General features: G+C 38.7%; 1 protein-coding gene across 1 annotated transcript in view; it reads right to left on the reverse strand.

The window, feature by feature from the left end:
• The window catches only part of PAPPA2 (pappalysin 2), a 461,662-nt gene that overhangs the window by 318,503 nt on the left and 129,105 nt on the right, over nt 1-14,054 (reverse strand). The window contains exon 4 of the mRNA XM_054693452.1: nt 6,038-6,121. The gene's annotated coding sequence lies outside the window, so the exon portion shown is untranslated. The remainder of the gene's footprint in view (nt 1-6,037; nt 6,122-14,054) is intronic.

The raw sequence follows: 14,054 nt of genomic DNA on the forward strand, positions 1-14,054 counted from the left end.
ACATTCCCACCAAAAGTACAAGTTTCCTCTTTCTTCGAATACCTTCTAGCACTTGTCTTTAATATGTACCATTCTCTTTTCAATATGTGCCATTCTCACGGGTGTGAGATGGTGTTTCACTTTGATTGTAACCTGCATCTGTTAATGAAAGCAATGATGAACTTTTTTTTTCATGTATCTATGGATGTTTTTAAAATATCCTCTTTGGTGAATTGTCTGTTCATATCTCTTGCTCGTTTATTAACTGGGTTTTTTTTTTTTTATTCTTGAATTGTGTAAGTTTTTTATATATTCTGGACATTACTCCCTTGCAGTTACATATTATATGAATATTTTCTCCCATCAGTAGGATGTCTTTTTTTAATCTTCTTATATTTTTCTTTTATTATGTAAAAAGCTTTTTAACTTGAGTTAAATTGTTTATTTTTGTTTTTATTTCCTTTGCCACAGAAGTCAAATCTCCAAAAACATCTTTATCAGTGATGTCAGGGAACAAATAAACAATGTTTTCCTGTATATATTTTATTGTTGCAGGTCTTATATCTAATCCATTTGGAATTTATTTTTCTGTATGAGTTAGAGAGTTTAAAAAAATTTTTAGATAGCCATTTGCTCTTCTTGGAAGTTTTGATAAAATTCACTTGTAAAGCCGTCTGATCTTGGGCTTTTGTTTTGGGGGAAGATTTTTATTGCTCCAATTTCCATGCTTGTGATCATTTTATTTAACTTTTCTGTTTCTCCCTGGTTTAATCTTGGTAAATTAGACTGATGGAGAAATTTGACCATTTCTTCAAGGTCATCAAATTTATCAGCATATAAGTTTTTCATAGTAATCTCATCATCCTTGGTATCTGTGCTAATTGGTAAATTCTCATTTGTGTTTCTGTTTATTAATGTGTTCTCTCTTCCTTGTAGAGTTTTGTCTAGCTTGTTTATCTTCTTGAAAAACTAACTCTTAATTTCATTGCTGTAATGTACAGTCTTTTTGTCTCTATTTTGTTTACTTCTGCTCTTATTTTTATTTTTTTTCCCTTCTACTAATATGGGGTCATGTTGCTCTTTATAAAGATGCTTAAGGTGCATTATTAGGTTGTTTGTTTGGGGTTTTTTATTTTATTTCTTCATATGGGTCTGTACCGCTAGTATCCTACCTCTTAAAGCCACTTTTGCTACATCCCATAGATTCTGATAACTTGTGTCCTCGTTTTCATTTGTTTGAGGTACTTCAGATTTGCTTTATTTTCCTCTTATATTCAATAGCTGTTAAAGCAGCATGTGGTTTAAACGTTATATAGAGATCCTTCTTCCTGTTTTTTCCTGTTGATTTCTAACCTTATGGCATTTTGATCAGTCAGAGTACTTTATATACTTTCAATTTTTTAGTTTCATTGACAATTGACTTGTGTCCCAACATACAGTTTATTCTTTAAAATCTTCAAAGTGGACTTGAGAAAAACATACATGCAGATGTTTTCAGGTGGGATGTTCTTTAGATATCTGTTAAACCTCTTTGGTCTGGCTCCTCATTTAAGATTTATTTTTATTTATTTATGCATACAAGAACTGGGGTTTTAGGCCAGAGGTACAGGGGTTGAGAGGATTCACCAAAGACAGAGTGGGGAGCACCACAGGCAGATCTACTGAAATACACTGCTAAGGGGAACAGTGGGCAAGACAGGAGAGGTCCGCTGCACCATATGTGGGTTAGCTCCCTGGCTGGGGAATGAATTGATAGAGGTGATAGCGCTGAGACTTAACCCCTAGGCCACCAGGGAGGCCCCTGGCTCCTCATTTAAGGCTATTGTTTGACTTGTTGATCTGTCCTTAGCTGTAAGTGGAATATTAAATTCCCCTAGTATTCTCTTACTGGTATCAATATTTCTCTTTAGCTGTATTAGTAATTGTTATATGTATATTGGTGTTCCATCACCATTCAGTTATTTCTTCTTGTTCTGTCAGGTTCTTAATCATAATGTGATGTCCATCTCTATCCCTTATTAGCTTTTCTTTTTTGTTGTTTTTTGGGGGTTTTTATTATATTTTTTTATTTTTACATCATTGTTCATTTGCAAACAATATTTGCTTCCCTACCCCCTGAGGTGTAGTCCCCATAGTTTCCTTTACCAATGCACCTATGCACCATCACCTCAGTTCCCTGTGCTCCTCCCTTCCTCCCTCTGTTGCCTCTTCCTCCTCCTCCCCTGAGGTATGTCTCTGGCTTATTTCACTGAGCATAATTCCTTCTAGTTCCATCCACATTGCTGTGAATGGCATGAGTTTATCTTTTTTTGATTGCTGAGTAATATTCCATTCTGTAAATGTGCCACATTTCTTGATCCAGTCATCTATTTTTGGGCATTTGGGTTGTTTCCAGGTTTTACCTATTGCAAATAGTGCTGCAATAAACATAGGGGTACAGGTGTTCTTTTGGATCAATGATTTTGTGTCCTTTGGGTAGATTCCTAGTAGTGGAATTGCCAGGTCGTATGGTAGCTGGCAGGTTGAGGAATCACCACACAGCTTTCCATAGTGGTTGGACCAGTTTGCACTCCCACCAGCAATGTAGGAGAGTTCCTTTTTCACCACATCCTCGCCAACATTTGTTGTTGCTTGTTTTTTTGATATGTGCCATTCTCACTGGTGTAAGGTGGTATCTCAATGTGGTTTTAATATACATTTCTCTGATTATAAGGGACTATCCCTTGTTAGCTTTTCTAATAGGAGGTCTATTTTATCTGATATAAGTATGCTGTTTCTGATTTTTTTTAATTTCATTTGCTTGCAGGATTAAGTCTTTCAGCCTTTAACTCTAAATCAAACAAACAAAGCTCATCTTTGTAAGATGGATTTCTTATAAACATCAGGTTTTAAGAAACACTGTACACCTGTACACAGTATGTGTGTGTGTGTGTGTGTGTGTGTGTGAATCAACATACTGTTTTGGAAGAGATTCTTCATGGTGCACCAGTTTGAAATCTTTGCTGTAGATGATAAAACTAGAGCAAGTGGCACAAGGTCTTATGAGTGAGGTTTTTAGTTTATAAATATATATATGTATACATATTAGAACTATATATTATATATTAGTAACCAGAACTTTTTAATCATAATGTAGATGTTTTGTGAGGTACTAAGTGCATTGTTTGTACAAATAGATAAGGAGTATGGCAAGTATGACAAGCCACTCCCCAAGCAAATTGAATACTTAATATTGTTTCAATTTCAATATCACTAAAATAGTATCCTCCACTTTCTTTACTTCTAACCCTCTCTTTCTTGATATCCTTATGCCAAGGGAAGCAGCAAGATTTGACCTCTTCCTAAATTCCAGTGGCATATCATCTGCCCACTATCACCAGAGATCTCTGGATGACATGAGCAATAAGCTAAAAAGGAAACTTGAGTTCATGGTGTAGGAGGACAAAGTAAGAAATTTCCAGTTAAAATGAAAGACAATGATATGCCCAGAATAAGAAAGCAAGTCTTTTGCTGAGCCACAAGCCTCTTAAAATTCCACCCTGAGCAATGCCAAAGCCAAACCAAAGCTCAGAAATGACCTCTACAGAGGACTGGCAAGTTCTTAGATAGGGCTATCTCTCCCCATTTTTGCCTGTAGGATTTTGGGTAAGAGAAAGGGCTCAATTATCTGATTATAGCTATGACCCTCAAACCTTATATAAAGTAAATGTTTATATATCAAACTATATGTATCTATCAAACTCAATTATAACTTCAGATATGACCTTATAGAGTACAAGATAACTCAGAATAAAAAACAGAATGTTAACACTGGCAATGTCTAACCCAAATATATTTAATTTTTTTAAGAGATGCAGAAAAAAGGAGATAAAAGTCAGTGCAACTTTAAAATAAGTGTAAATGTGGTTATACATAAAATTCATCTACAAAATGCACTGCAAAATTCATTTCCCTTTCTGCTGAAAAATATCCACAAGGTCATAAGACTAAAATGTATTGTTAGTCTGGAAGGTTACATTATTGTTCCCAATGTTTATAAACACTAGTTGGGAAAAAAACTTTTTAGAAAATTAAGATCACACAAATATTTCCTGAGAAGCTCCTTCTAGTAAGATGTTTCTTTCTCAGTATGATTTCTCAGCTATCAATAAGCATTAGTTTGTGAACAACAAATTAATAATAAACAATTCCTGCATTTTAACTGAGAATTTCTAGAGCCAGATTGCCTGGATTAAAATCCCAGCTCCACCACTTACTAGCTATTCAATTTCTTAACTTCTCTATGGATAGCTTCCTCATATGTAAAATAATAAACTTACATGCATGATAGACTGTGAAGAGATTGAATGGTTATATGTGTGATGTGTGTTTGTGTGTGTGTATACCAATGCATGACACTTTGTGATGTGTAATTGCAAGCTGTTATTATTATCTCTTGCCTTATAACCCCCATTCATCTATAGATATTTGCTAGCCTCCACGCTCCCTCCCAGGCACTGCACCAGGTATTTGTAGCATTTACTAAACCAGCAGCAGGAGTCTGTCTGGTAAACAGTGCACTATCAAGTACAAAATGACAACCAAACAGTAGAGTGGAAATAGGTGCAAGCCCCCTTCTACTACCTAATCAAATCCATGAATTAGAAACTGCACTGAGTGAGCTTTAAGAGGTGGTTATTCACCATCTACTTGTACAATCTGCAGTTAGACATTTATCCACTCAGGTGGCTTTTGCCACATCTACATTAAATTTGCATCTGGCTTAGATTTCTGTATTAGATGATGCTTCTAATTTGTGTTTTGGGACAAGGCCCAGCTCTGACTGTGTGGGGACAGTGTTACGAATGAGGGGGCTGTGTTATCAGAAAGCTGGGTGGGACAGAGTTTTGATGTGAGTGTGGTGTGCCAGTTCTCATATGTCTACAACCCAGGCCAAAATCTGCCCTCAGTTATGCATGCACAGATTTCATTGACGTCAGTAAAAATTGTGCTCATGTAACAGGAGGCAGAAATTTGGCTCTTTGATTTTAATAGAATTAAAATGCCGAAAGTTTTGCTGATGCAGGTTGCAAATTTAAACCCCCGAGGGTCAGGAAAATGCAACAGAATACTGTTCTGCTGGCAGGCTCATCTTTTGCAACAGGCTCTGTAGTTAAGGGAGTACTAAATTTCTCAAGTCTTGGAACTTGGAAACCCTTAAAGTTATTATACCTATGAGTTGTGTGTGACCTCCCACTGCAGTAAGATCTTTCAGTATGATTTTAACATTTGGTCTGTGGCTTTAGATAAAACATTAACACCTAGTCATAATCCACTGTCAGTTATAGGATTCCATTTCCGATCTGGGCTTTAATACAACGTTGAAATCAGTTGGTGGTGCCGAACAGACTCCACTCCCCACATTAGAAGATTGGTGACTTATGTAACGAAATTTTGGAGCTAAGCATTCTTAGAGTATTCAGTCTAAGTTTCAGTCTAATTTATGTGCAGACATATCCATAGCTTTGTCTTAATATTTTGTGTGGTTTTTAATTTTAATTTAATTTTATGCAATGATGTTAACAATTGGATCTCCCAGATCTGAGCATCTGGTAGTAAGTTTCTGAGTGGTAAAATACAATTCAATAGAAATATTAAGGCAGACCAATGACCAAAAAAAAATTCCTTAAGTACAAGTGGAGGTTTCTATTTCCTTTAACCAGATCCTCAGAGTTCTATTTCCTGCTCTGGGTCCAGAGAAGCATGTTTTCTCTTGAACTGTTATTAAAACTGAGATGGATATATGCCCAAGTGCTATGTGTTTTCTTGTGGATGACGTGACCTAGCAGGGCCTTCTTGGGGTGAATGGATTATATAAATGGCAAATTTGGGAGCAAGAAAGGAACATATCTAATCCAGCCCTTCCCTCCTCCCTCTCTGTCTTCCTTCCTGCAGAAAGCATGTGTTTTGTGCTGATCTCATGCTACAAATTTTGCCCCTAAGAAAGGAGAGAGTATTGTGTGTGACCAAGGACTAAGGCTTTTACATTTGGGAGACAGGAACACATACCCTTCCATACCTAAACCACATTGATCCAGAAGCTTCAGGAGCAACAGAGGTGCCACATTGGTTTCGGTAGGCCTGACATATGAAGGAAGGGAGGCTGGTGGACAAGTGACAAGAATTTATTAGCTAATATCTAAAATTGATAGATTAAAAACTAATAAAATAAGAACATTACTTAGAAATACAAAAGCATTTATCAAGAGGGAAAAACTCCAAAAACTACTCACTTGAAAATGAGGTGGGGATGGGGAAGGGTATGGTAGGGAAGGGCAAGAGGCCTTATTCCTCTTTCAAGATTTAACCTGGCTCTGATATTTGGTGACCAACTCATAGTTTCACACCTCACTGTATCATGGAACCATAGTGTACAAGAGTACGAGAAGCTTTAATAGATCCTCTTCTTCAAGAGAAGAATTGAGAGTCACAGTTGGTTAGCATGTCATGAAATCAATTTATTGGACTATAATCAACAATTTGAAATGTAATGCAATGAAAGGAAATGAAAAACAATAGATGAGAGTGCACTATAATCTAGATCACAATATAAAACATATACTTACTTGTGATTCATAATAAAAAAATGTTTTAAATCTATGCAGTTTCCTAACCTACTACTTAACCTTTAAGCAGTTTCCTTAAATGCAAAATCCACTGCATCTACCAATCCAAGTGCCTCTAAATGAAAATATAATATAAAAATGCTTTGGAAATGATGATGATGATGACAGAAATGTTTGTTAGCTAATCTTCAATTTTGTACAGATCTTCAACATAAGAATGGCCCTAGTGCCAGCCACACCCCACACCTATGCTCTACTAAGAAACTACTGATATGCTGAGGAGTGTGGACAGGGTGGGCTGATCTGGTGACACCTGTATGCTGCAGAGAAGGGTTTATGTTTAAGGCAGACCCTGAAAATTATACAAACTGGGATACACATTTAGTTCTGCCATAAACTACACAATATTCCTGAGTTTCAGGATTTCATTATCATTATCCTCTGATGATATGTTCTGAATATATATTTTATATTCTGAATATATGGGAAGAAAAATTCCTTTCTCTCACTGGAGAAGGCCACTGAAGAGACAGAAATCCTGCCTGAACTGTGAGAGAAGGGGGAAGGAAGGAAAAAAAAAAAAAAAAGATGATGTCTAACCCAGCTCTGCGGTCATTAAAGCATGGCCCATGCAAGAGGCTAGTGAGACCTACTGGACTTTATCACCCAGACCTTGTGAGCGCAACCAACTCTAGCCACAAGTTTTAGAGGCGGATATCAATCTCCACTCACATTCATCTTGCTGTTTCCTATCTCACACATTTGGCCCAGTGGTACTTTGACTCAAGACTCAGTGATTGGAGTATCCTGAAGGCATCCAAAAACACACTTGCCCAGAATAGAAGACTCTGGTGTTCTTTCACAAATGCTGGACTAGAAATGGGAGAACTCAGCTCATATTCCAGTTCTTCCACTTTCTCATGTGACTTTCTACATCATTTCAGTTCTCTAATCTTACTCTCCTCCCTCAATAAATCAGAAAACCAAAAGTCAAAGTACAGTAAGTAAAAAATTTGGGAATATTTGCATTTCCCAAGAGATGATACTGTTAACTGGAGCAAAACAAATAATCAGTACAACATATTTTATAAATGTATTTAAGTAACAAAATAATACTATTCTTTTTCATGCTGATCTTTATTATTTATAAACAAAGCAACAAACTTCACTTTTCTGAAGTACTCTGACCAACTCAAATAATTTACTTAAACATTCCTCACCTATCACAATCTGGTTCTATTACAATTTTCACTCCATTTTCCATTGTTCCCCATACTCTATCACCTATGCTGCATTCAAACATGTTCATAACCTGTCTCGTTATGATATGTGGCGGCGGGATGAAAATGGATTACTCAGAGTCCATGTCCAGAACAATGGGACCCTAGAGGAACTACACCAAGAAAGCACAGCCCAGCTCCAAGGGCAGTCTCATATTTATTTAGAATCAGAAAATAAAAAGATCAAAGAAGGAAGCAGGTAAACGAGGGAGGCATAACCAGCTGTACCAGCCAAGGTAGAGAAATAAGGAGAAAGCCAAGGAAAGCCTCAGTGTTTATGCTACTCTAGCCATAACACCTCTTGCTGTTTCTGCACATGCTGTTTTCAGCATATATAGACCCTCACACCAGGACTTTTGCCCTGAGGGGTTCCCTATCTTAAACTTTCCCTGTTTCTCCACATGCTGTTTTCAGCATGTATGGATTCTCATACTAAGACTTTTGCCCTGGGAGGTTTCTTATCTCAAACTTTCCCTGTTTCTGCACATGCTGTTTTCAGCATGTATAGATCCTCATGCCAGGACTTTTGCCTGAGAGGTTTTCTATCAACTTTCCCTGTTTCTGCACACTGAGAGGCACAGAACAGCCAAAGCAAAGGATAATCAAGGCAAAGACGGGAGGGGCGGAGCAACATGGCGGCGAGGAGACGCTGCGAGTAAGATCTCCCATTAAAAAAAGTTAATAGGGAGGAAAAGCGGCAGGTCCCAGTGAGAACTGGGACACGGAAGATAAACGGGTGATGCCAGCGAACTGCCCGAAGAAGAAACTGGCCATAAAAGAGGACTAGAAGGGAGGGAAGCGCAGAACCCTGCTCCCCTCCCCCGCCCACAGAGGCGGCACTCTCCGACCGGCAGAGAGGAGGAAACAACAAACCAAAACGGCCCACAAGAACAAACGACGCAGCAAGCGGGACTGTGAGTGGAAAGGAACTATTGCAGCCACCACACCCCATGAACGGGAGCTGAGGCGAACCCTGCAGGATCCGCCGCGGCGGTGAGCGAACGGCTCCGGGCGCCATTAGAGAAGAACAAAGACCCCGGGAGACGCGCACACAGCCCGGGCTGCCGGTAAGCTGGCGCGGAGAGCGGTGCGCTTGGCGCGCTTGAAAAGCAAGTGCAGACCTGGATCGCGGCTGCCCAGGTCCCCGCGCCTGCGACCTAGGCTTGCGGGGAGACGACCTAGGCTTGCGGGGAGACGCGCGGAGGTCCTCACTGAGGTGACGGTCCCTCCCTGAGTGAGCAGGAACCAGGCGCCCAGGCACGGGAGCGGTGCAAAAGGCTCCATTCCCGCGCCACTGAACTGGGCTACAGCCCGCGTCCTGGAACTGAGGGCTTTGAACTGAGACCCGGGGCACGAAAATTCGGGGCGTGGTTTCTCCACGACGGTGGGGCACAAGGCAGACACAGCACCCCAAAGCTGTTGAGGTGTACCCTACCATTCCCGCTCTGTTCTCTGTCCCACGGGGTGGGGGGAGGCGAAAAACAGCCCCCCAAGGACAATAGGAGAGATCTCTGGCGCCACCTAGCGACCAGGAAAAAAAAAGTCACTAACACCCTATAAAACAGGACATTTCTTAAGACTGCTTGAAAAGGGCAGAAGGTTTCTGGAGGACCCAGTGGCCAGCGGGAAGTTATTCCACGCCAGGCCCCTTCCGACCAGCAGTCTGAGCCCACAGAGGGAGCAGGCACCCACGTCCGGGGCAGACCGGGTGCGCAGAAGAGTGTGCCTGAAACCGGAGGCGCAGGGACTGCATCCCGCTTCGCCATTTGAGAACAGGGACATTTCTTCAGTAAAAACTGCCTAAAACCAGCAGAAAGCTCCCCCAGAAGACAGAGATGGCTCCTGGAAGAGCCAGAGGGGAGCGGAGAAGTTCACCCAAGAATTCAGTCAGTCCGAGCAACACAGTGTCCCAACGCATACGACAAATTAGAAAACAGACAGTAGGGAGTAGAAGAACCACACGCAACCTAACAACTCCTCAGGAAAGAAGCACACCACAAAAAGAAAACCACTCCCCAGATTGCAACGACAGCAACTTGGAAGAACTTCTGAGCCTTCCAGAAAGAGAATTTAAATTGCCATGATTAAAAAAGTGATAGATCAGAAGAAGGAAATTGAGTCCCTAAAGAGGGAAGTAAGAGAAATGCAGGAGATCAAAGAATTAATGGAGGAACTAAAGAACTCTGGGAAAAGCAATGAAAGCAGAATAGATGAAATGGAAGAACGAATAAGTAATCTTGAAGACACAGAAATAAAAAGAACCAAAACAGAAAAGGAAAGAGAAGTACGAAGGAAAAAGAATGAAGAAAGACTTCGGGAACTATCTGACTCCATGAGGAAAGGAAATATAAGAGTTATAGGAATTCCAGAAGGAGAGGAGAGAGATGTAGGAACAGAGAAAATATTCATGGATATAATTGAAGAGAACTTCCCAAATGAGAAGAAGGAGCTGAAAATTGATATACAAGAAGCAAGAAGAACACCAAACTTCCACGACGAAAGGAAAAACACAGCAAGACACATAATAGTAAAGCTCCCAAGAATCCAGGACAAGGAAAAAATAATGAAGCTGACAAGAGGGAAGAAACAGATAACATTCAAAGGAAAACCAATCAGGCTGACATCAGACTTCTCTGAAGAAACACTACGGGCAAGGAGAGAGTGGAGGGACATAGTCAACAGACTCAAGAAAACAGATGCCAACCAAGAATACTCTATCCCGCAAAGCTCTCTTTCCTCCATGAAGAAAGAATATGGACCTTCCCAGACAAAGAGAAACTCCGGAATTTCATTGCGACTAAACCCCCACTCCAAAAAATACTACAAGGAATCCTAAAGCCAGAACCTCAGAGGGACGAATAACAACGAAAGAAGACCAAAAAAAAAAAAAAGTTATTAAAAGAATAAATAAATAAAATCAAAGGAAAGACAAACATAATGGCAAATACAGATGCTAACATATCAATATTAACTCTAAATGTAAATGGACTAAACTCTTCAATAAAAAGACACAGAGTTGCAGCCTGGATTAAGAAACAAAACCCAACCTTTTGCTGTCTCCAGGAAACACATTTAGCTACAAAAGATAAAAATAGGCTCAAAGTCAAAGGATGGAAAACAATCCTACAAGCAAATGGGCCAAAAAAGAAAGCAGGAACAGCTATACTTATATCAGATAAAACAGACTTCAAACTCAAAAAAATAAAAAGAGACCCCAATGGTCACTACATTATGATTAAGGGGACAATACTTCAAGAAGAAATAACACTCATTAACATATATTCACCAAACGAAAGAGCACCAAAATATATCAGACAACTGTTGTCCTCTCTGAAAACAGACATCAGAGAAAACACATATGTAGTGGGAGACTTCAACACACCACTATCAACAATGGATAGATCAACAAGACAAAAAATAAGTAAAGAAACTAAAGCTCTAAATAAGGACCTAGAGCATTTGGGCTTAACAGACATCTATAGAACACTAAACCCAAAAAAAACGGAGTACACATTTTTCTCAAGCGCACATGGATCATTCTCCAGGATCGATCACATACTGGGGCACAAGACAAACATCAACAGATACACCAAGATTGACATCATACCAACCATCTTTTCTGACCACGAAGGCATCAAACTAGAAATAAATCATAAAAAGAAGGCAAGGAACTATCCTACCTCATGGAGATTAAAAGCCACACTACTGGAAGACCACTGGACTAACGAGGAGATCAAAGAAGAAATTAAAAAATTCTTTGAATTGAATGACAAGGAGGACACCAATATCCTAAATGTATGGGATGCAGCAAAAGCAGTAATAAGAGGAAAATATATAGCAATAGAAGCTCACATCAAAAACAAGAAAGAACTCAAAGAAACAACCTAATCTCGAAGCTCAAAGATCTAGAAAAAGAACAACAAAAAAACCCCAGAACCAGTAGAAGAAAAGAAATAATAAAAACCAAAGCAGAAATAAATGAAATTGAAACTAAAAAAACAATCCAAAAGATCAATGAAACCAAGAGCTGGTTCTTTGAAAAAATAAATAAAATAGACAAACCCCTAGCCAGGCTCACAAAGGAAAAAAGGGAGAAAGCACAAATACACAGAATCATAAATGAAAGAGGAGAAATCACAACGGACACAGCAGAAATCAAAAGAATAATCAGTAACTACTATGAACAGTTATATGGAAACAAGTTCAACAATCTAGAGGAGATGGACAATTCCTACAACTCTACAATCACCCAAAGCTAGATAAAGAAGAAATAGAACACCTAAACAGACCAATTACAAGCAGCGAAATTGAAATGGTAATTAAAAACCTCCCCAAAAACAAAAGCCCAGGACCTGATGGATTTACAAATGAATTCTACCAAACATTCAGAGACGAATTAGTGCCTATCCTTCACAAACTCTTCCAAAAAATTGAGAAGGAAGGGACAATACCAAACACGTTCTATGAAGCCAATATTACACTAATACAAAACCGAATAAGGACAACACAAAAAAGGAAAACTATAGGCCAATCTCCCTAATGAACACTGATGCAAAAATCCTCAATAAAATTTTAGCTATCAGAATCCAACAATGTATCCATAAGATAATTCACCACGACCAAGTTGGATTCATTCCAGGGGCACAAGGATGGTTTAACATCCGAAAATCAATCAACGTTATCCAACACATCAACAAAAAGAAATATAAAAACCATATGATAATATCAATAGATGCTGAGAAAGCTTTCGACAAAGTGCAACACCCATTCATGATAAAAGCCCTTTAAATTCTTGGGATACAAGGAACATACCTCAACATCATAAAGGCCATCTATGAGAAGCCAACAGCCAGTATCATTCTCAATGGTGAAAAGCTGAAAGCAATTCCATTAAGATCTGGAACAAGACAAGGATGTCCACTCTCACCACTGCTTTTCAATATAATACTGGAAGTCCTAGCCAGAGCAATAAGACAAGAGAAAGACATCCAAGGAATCCAAATAGGAAAAGAAGAAGTCAAACTATCACTATTTGCAGATGATATGATAATATACATAGAGAACCCCAAAATCTCACACAAAAACTAATTCAACTCATCAATCAATTCAGTAAAGTGGCAGGATACAAAATCAACACGCAAAAGTCAGTAGCCTTCCTATACACAAACAATAAATCTGAAGAAGAAGAAATCAAAAAAACCACCCCTTTTATTATCGAAACAAAAAAAATCAAATATTTGGGAATAAATCTAACAAAAGAGGTAAAGGACCTATACAAAGAAAACTATAAAACACTGTTAAAAGAAATAGAAGAAGACACAAAGAAATGGAAAGACATCCCTGCTCATGGATTGGAAGAATAAACATTATTAAAATGGCCATCCTACCAAAAGCAATATACAGATTCAATGCTATTCCAATCAAAATCTCAATGGCATTCTTCAAAGAAATAGAACAATTATTGATGAAATTCATATGGAATCACCAAAACCCCGAATAGCCAAAGCTCTACTGAAAAAAAAAGAAGGAAATGGAGGCATCACACTCCCAGACTTCAAACTATACTACAAAGCCATAATCATCAAAACTGCATGGTATTGGAACAAGAACAGACATACAGACCAATGGAATCGAATAGAAAATCCAGAAATAAACCCACAGATTTATGGTCAACTAATCTTTGACAAAGGAGCAAAGACTATGCATTGGAGCAAAGAAAGTTTGTTCAATAAATGGTGCTGGGAAAACTGGGTCGCTACATGCAAAAGAATGAAGCTTGACCACTACCTCACACCATACACAAAAATCAACTCAAAATGGATTAAAGAACTAGACATAAGACCTGAAACCATAAAATACATAGAAGGAAATATAGGCGAAACACTACGGGATTTGTACATCAAAGACATCTTTACAGACACATCACCCAAAGCAGTGATAGTGAAGAGAAAGATAAACAGCTGGGACTACATCAAATTAAAGAGCTTCTGCACAGCAAAAGAGACAATAACAAAAACAAAGAGAAACCCCACCAACTGGGAGAACATTTTTGCACCCAACACTAATGATAAAGGACTGATCACAAAAATCTGCAAAGAGCTGATGAGACTCAGCAACAACAAAGAAAATAATCCAGTCAAAAAATGGGCAGAAGAGCTAAAAAGAAACTTCTCTGAAGAGGAAATGCAAA

The sequence above is a fragment of the Talpa occidentalis genome, unplaced genomic scaffold, assembly GCF_014898055.3.
Source record: "Talpa occidentalis isolate TD23 unplaced genomic scaffold, MPIMG_talOcc4v2.1 talOcc4.12, whole genome shotgun sequence".
Taxonomy (NCBI): domain Eukaryota; kingdom Metazoa; phylum Chordata; class Mammalia; order Eulipotyphla; family Talpidae; genus Talpa; species Talpa occidentalis.